Source organism: Coenobita brevimanus, chromosome 47 (assembly GCF_032717465.1).
Source record: "Coenobita brevimanus isolate Jiangsu-jjx chromosome 47, ASM3271746v2, whole genome shotgun sequence".
Lineage (NCBI taxonomy): Eukaryota > Metazoa > Arthropoda > Malacostraca > Decapoda > Coenobitidae > Coenobita > Coenobita brevimanus.
In genome coordinates this window covers 2649935-2656132 of record NC_137000.1, presented here as the reverse complement: position 1 = coordinate 2656132, position 6198 = coordinate 2649935, and positions in this window count along the sequence as shown.

The window sequence follows — 6198 nt, the reverse complement described above, 5'->3', positions numbered from 1 at the left end:
GAGGCAGGGTGTGACAGGGGTGAGAAAAGATATGGCATAGACGGGGCAGGTTGTGGAAGGGGCGAGGCAAGATATGGCAGGGGTGAGGCAGGGTGTGGCAGGGGTGAGGCAGGTTGTGGCAGGGGTGATGCAGGGTGTGGGGGAGAGGGTGTCATCGACAGATCTGCCTGAACTGTGGTGTTGGGTGACCGTTCTGCCTGTGACAGAGGTGAGGCAGGTTGTGGCAAGGGTGAGGCAGGGTGTGACAGGGGTGAGGAAAGATATGGCATAGACGGAGCAGGTTGTGGAAGGGGCGAGGCAAGATGTGGCAGGGGTGAGGCAGGGTGTGGCAGGGGTGAGGCAGGGTGTGGCAGGGGTGAGGCAGGGTGTGGCAGGGGTGAGGCAGGGTGTTGCAGGGGTGAGGAAAGATATGGCATAGACGGGGCAGGTTGTGGAAGGGGCGAGGCAAGATGTGGCAGGGGTGAGGCAGGGTGTTGCAGGGGTGAGGCAGGGTGTGGCAGGGGTGAGGGAGTGTGTGGCAGGGGTGAGACAGGATGTGGCAGGGGTGAGGCAGGGTGTGGCAGGGGTGAGGCAGGGAGTGGCAGGGGTGAAGCAGGGTGTGGCAGGGGTGAAGCAGGGTGTGGCAGGGGTGAAGCAGGGTGTGGCAGGGGTGAGGGAGTGTGTGGCAGGGGTGAGACAGGATGTGGCAGGGGTGAGGCAGGGTGTGGCAGGGGTGAGGCAGGTTGTGGCAGGGGTGAGGCAGGGTGTGGCAGGGGTGAAGCAGGGTGTGGCAGGGGTGAGGCAGGGTGTGGCAGGGGTGAGGGAGTGTGTGGCAGGGGTGAGACAGGATGTGGCAGGGGTGAGACAGGGTGTGGCAGGGATGAGGCAGGGTGTGGCAGGGGTGAGGCAGGTTGTGACAGGGGTGAGGCAGGTTGTGACAGGGGTGAGGCAGGGTGTGGCAGGGGTGAGGCAGGTTGTGGCAGGGGTGAGGCAGGGTGTGGCAGGGGTGAAGCAGGGTGTGGCAGGGGTGAGGCAGGGTGTCGCCTCAGCCCGACATAGGCGAACTTCTGACCGTATCCATCACGCCCGCCCACCCTGACTCCCGCCCTCACGCCCATTCTGCTAAGGAGCCGCCCAATATTGACGATGGAGGCGATGTGGTGGCCGGCCGCGTGGCAGTAGCGCTGGTAGTGGGCGAACAGGTCCTCCCGCAGAACCCTATGCTGGGGGCGGCGGGTGATCTGGTAGTGTTGCCCCAGGAAATTGACGAAGCTGCCCTTGCCCTTGAACTCGTGACTTTTGGCCACGTCCGGAACAGCCTGCCGTGCCTTTGGCTGGGGTGCAGTGGGAGAGGCAGGCTGTGGCAGGGGTGAGGCAGGCTGTGGCAGGAGTGAGGCAGGCTGTGGCACGGGTGGGGCAGGCTGTGGTCGCGTTCGTTCCATCAAGGAGGACAGCTTCAGCCCAACGTAGGCGAACTTCTAACCGAAGCCATCGCGGCCGCCCACCCTGGCGCTCGCCTTCACGCCCTTTTTGCTCAGGAGCCGCCCAATGTTGACGATGGAGGCGACATCGTAGCCGTGTGCGTAGCAGTACCACTTGTAGAGGAAGAAAAGCTTTTCCCGCAGTACTTTATCGGTGGGGCAGCGGGTGACCTCGTAGTGCTGGGCCAGGAAGGCCTTGAAGCTGGCCTTCCCCACGAAATTATCCTCTTTTCTCATCGCGAGAGTTATCAGAGCTTAAGTCTTAACAGCAAGACTCGACAGAGAGTGATATATAATGCAATAAAGAGAGTGATAATATATAATATAATGTGATACTGCAATCACGCAGCACCGCACGACTCGCTTATCACTCTCAGAATGACCCGCCGATCCTCTCTGCTGCCTTATATAACCTTGGAATACCGCCCGGGGAGTGTTTCTTACAATAAATACCGCCCGGGATTTTTCAGGTGCACTAAATACCGCCCGGTATTTTTTTCTATTCACTAAATACTGCCCGGATATTCAGGGGGGGGGGGAGAGTTGCACTAATTACCGCCCAGGGGTTTGTATGGTTGTTGTGAATATTGCTGGGGATTTACATGTTGCTACTAAATACAGCAATATCTAGTGAAGATGAGATCAGTATAAGAAAAAAAAACAGCTGTTTTTTAATGCTTGGGAGAAGGAACCAAAGGCATGACCAGCCTGCCATTCTTCCCTCAAGGAAAAAATGAAAACAAGATACTGAAGAACCAAATTCAAGATCCGTTCATTTCGAGATGCCTGGACACTGCGTTTAAAAAAGTGGTCATAGGTAACAGGAAATACATACAGAGGAAGAGAGTTCCAGAGTTGACCACATTCATACATGAAGGACTGGATGTAACGGTGAACTATGTAAGATGTTGTACCTAACAGCCAGCGCCAACTAGGATGATATTGACTCATGGGTAACACCTGAATAAAGTAGAACAGTAAAGTTGCACTGTTGTACGGAAGTGTACAGTGTACGGGAGTGCTGTACAATAATATACAGTGCACAGCGGGAAATAATGTTCCGTAGTGATTTACAGTAGTGAACATTGTTCAGTGATGTTTTGCAGTACTCAGCATTTTTTTTTTTTATGTGTCCGACTCTGGGCATAGGCTTCACAGCCTGCTATCAAGGCCCAGCAGTCCTCCTACATACCATATACCTCTAAATGTCACCACTTCGGCGCTAACACCCACCGTCCATATTGAATACATGCTAGGGCTGTCTCATACAGGACTGGTGTATAGGTATTAGCGGGGGTATTTTTACGACATGTCGGCGCGTCTTCCGGTAGATCAGTAAAGCCTGATTTAATGAAATTCAAGTCCTTAAACTATTCCCTGCCCCAGCCGGGATTCAAACCTGGGTCCGTTAGGACTGCAGGCCATCTCTCTACCGATTGAGCCACCGCCTCCCCAAAATTATCAGTGGTGGTTTAACAGTGAACAATATTCTGTTGTGTTTAATAAAACACAGTATTGTTCAGGAGCGTTGTACAGTACTCACTATTGGTCAGAGGTGTTCTGTAGTAAAGAACATTGTTCAGTAGCATTTTACGGTATTCAGTACTGCTCAGTAGTGTTCTGCAGTATTCGTTATTGTTCGTTAGTGTTTTGCAGTGGTGAACATTGTTCTGCAGTGTTTTACACCGATAAAAATTGTTCATTAGTGTTTTGTTGTACTCAGCATTGTTAACTGGTGTTTTACAGTACTGTACTCAGCATTGTTGACTGGTGTTTTACAGTACTGTACTCAGCATTGTTGACTGGTGTTTTACAGTACTGTACTCAGCATTGTTAACTGGTGTTTTACAGTACTGTACTCAGCATTGTTGACTGGTGTTTTACAGTACTGTACTCAGCATTGTTAACTGGTGTTTTACAGTACTGTACTCAGCATTGTTGACTGGTGTTTTACAGTACTGTACTCAGCATTGTTGACTGGTGTTTTACAGTACTGTACTCAGCATTGTTAACTGGTGTTTTACAGTACTGTACTCAGCATTGTTAACTGGTGTTTTACAGTACTGTACTCAGCATTGTTGACTGGTGTTTTACAGTACTGTACTCAGCATTGTTAACTGGTGTTTTACAGTACTGTACTCAGCATTGTTAACTGGTGTTTTACAGTACTGTACTCAGCATTGTTAACTGGTGTTTTACAGTACTGTACTCAGCATTGTTAACTGATGTTTTACAGTACTCAGCATTGTTGAGTATTATTTTACAGAAATGACCAGTGTTCAGTAGTGATTCACAGTAGTGAACATTGTTCAGTAGTGGTTTACAGCACTCAGCATTGTTCAGTTGTTTTCTACCGTAGTGAACTTTGTTCAGCAGTGGTTCACAGTAGTGAATATTGTTCAGCAGTGTTTAACAGTTGTGAACGTTGTTCATTAGTGTTTTACAACACTCAACATTGTTCAGTAGTTGTTTACACAAGTCAGCATGGAGTGGTTGGGGTTCATTGCTCACATAATGCCACTCAGGGATGAGTGAGGCTGGTCACTTTCATCTTAAATGTCAGGACCAACTTGTCTAGCCCCGGGCTGTTAACGCTCCTCATGGGGCAACATAGAATTGGATGATGGATGGATGAACATTGTTCGATAGTCTTTTACAGTAGAGAACGTTGTTCAGTAGCGATTCACAGTAGTGAACATTGTGCAGTAGTGTTTTACAGTAGTGAACATTGTTCAGTAGTGTTTTACAGGAGTGAACATTGTTCAGTTGTGTTTTACAGTAGTGAACATTGTTCAGTAGTGTTTAACAGTTGTGAATGTTGTTCATTGGTATTTTAAAACATTGTTCAGCAGTGGTTTACTGAAGTCAACATTGTTCAATAGTCTTTTGTAGCAGAGAACGTTGTTCAGTAGATGTTTGCAGTAGTGAACATGTTCAGCAGTATTTTACAGTGGTTAACAGTGTTCATCAATATTCTTGCAATATGTTTCACAAGTAGTTTGCAATTGTCTATATTATTCAGTATAAATTTACAGTAATGTACACCTTTCAGTAGTGTTCTACGGATGTACACTATTCCTTAGTGTTATACAGTACTGTGCACTATACTGTCGTCTTTTCCAGAGGCATACTCTGTTGCACAGTGTTTTACGTTTGTGCACAATGTTTAATACTTCTACACTAGTGCACACTGATCAGTAGTATTTGTCGTCGTGTCCATTTTTCAGTAGCTTTGTACAGTTTTGTAGAATGTACAGTATTGTTGTATAATTATGCAATGAGTGTACTAGTGTTGTTCAGTAGTGCACAGTGTATAGCTGTGTGGTATTGTTATGTAGTGTATTGTAGTACTGGACAGTACTGTTCTTTGTAAGTATTATTGTGCAATGATGTTCTGCAGTAATGTACACGTAGAGCACTGCTACATAGCAGTGAACAGTATAGAAGTGTTGTACAACAGTGTCCAGTGTTATGTTGTACGGGAATGCTGGAATTTACTTTACTGTACAGAGAGAAGTGATGTACAGTGGTGTACAGTGTGGAACAGTGTTATGGAATAGTGCACAATGTATATTTATGTAAAGTATTATTGTACAAGGAGACAACTTATTCAGTAAAATCGTCTGGTGGGATTGATTAAAATCTTTAATCATTCTTCCAGCCTACAGATGGAAAAAAAAAAAAATCGCTGAATGAAATCGTTTAGTGGCAAGCGTGATGAAAACGATAAAAAAAACAAAACAAAAAGTCACGCTATGGAGGCAAAGCGTTGTGTGTGATGGCAGGCCGTGTATGGCGGAACCAAAGCCTCGGTGTCCGGACTGGCACGGGACCCAAATGATGACGACGCTGCAATTTTGAGGCGAATGTACGGAAATTATGCAAATGTCGGCCGCCACGTCTCCAACTTTCTTTGCAATTAACGTCATTGTGTTTCGCTGGACGTTTCTTCGCGTAAAACTTATTCCCGTGGATCTCAGGGACAAGGAAATATACTTCGCCTGTGTGAATTTTCCTCCTTCTTTTGTTTTTCTCTCCTTGTTTTTTTTTATTAGGAAGCTTTGTATGATACCGCAGTGTGGGTACAGTTGAGAGAGAGAGAGAGAGAGAGAGAGAGATGACTAACGTAATTTCCTGTCTTTATCATAACGAAAGGCGTGGGCGGACTGTGTCTTATTTCCTTCTCAGTGCCTGTTATTACATTCTAGACTCAAAATTTCTTCATATGGATACGTGGGGGAAAGAACGGTAAAAAAAAAAAAAATCTGAACGTCCATGTTACTAATTACATTTTTTTTTTTAATTCCTCGTCAAAGCATCAACTAACTTTGGCGTGAACTTGAATTTTTTACTAGTTTCAATCATCACACACTCCAAAACATAGTATATATTGCTCTAAGTTAAGTTTATACTTTCCTTTGACTGCACAGCGTAATTTCTTTTTGCCCCCGAGGTAAAGAACCAGACCAAATTCAGTAAATATTATCTTAGCACTAAAACGTTTTCTCGAATTATCAAAAAATAAATCCTAATGCAGTCTAAGGAACCTTGTGCAAGATTTTGTGTTTTAAGGCTGACTCAACCTATTTCAGACTCAAGGAATCACACCAGGTTCAAGTCCTCTCTTTACCTAAGCATGTTATTGAGTTTGGAGCCACAGTAATCCGCTGTTCGCGTGTTCGTCTGATGATCTGCATGTGCTCGGAGTCCGTCACACACACTCGTAGTCGTAACATAG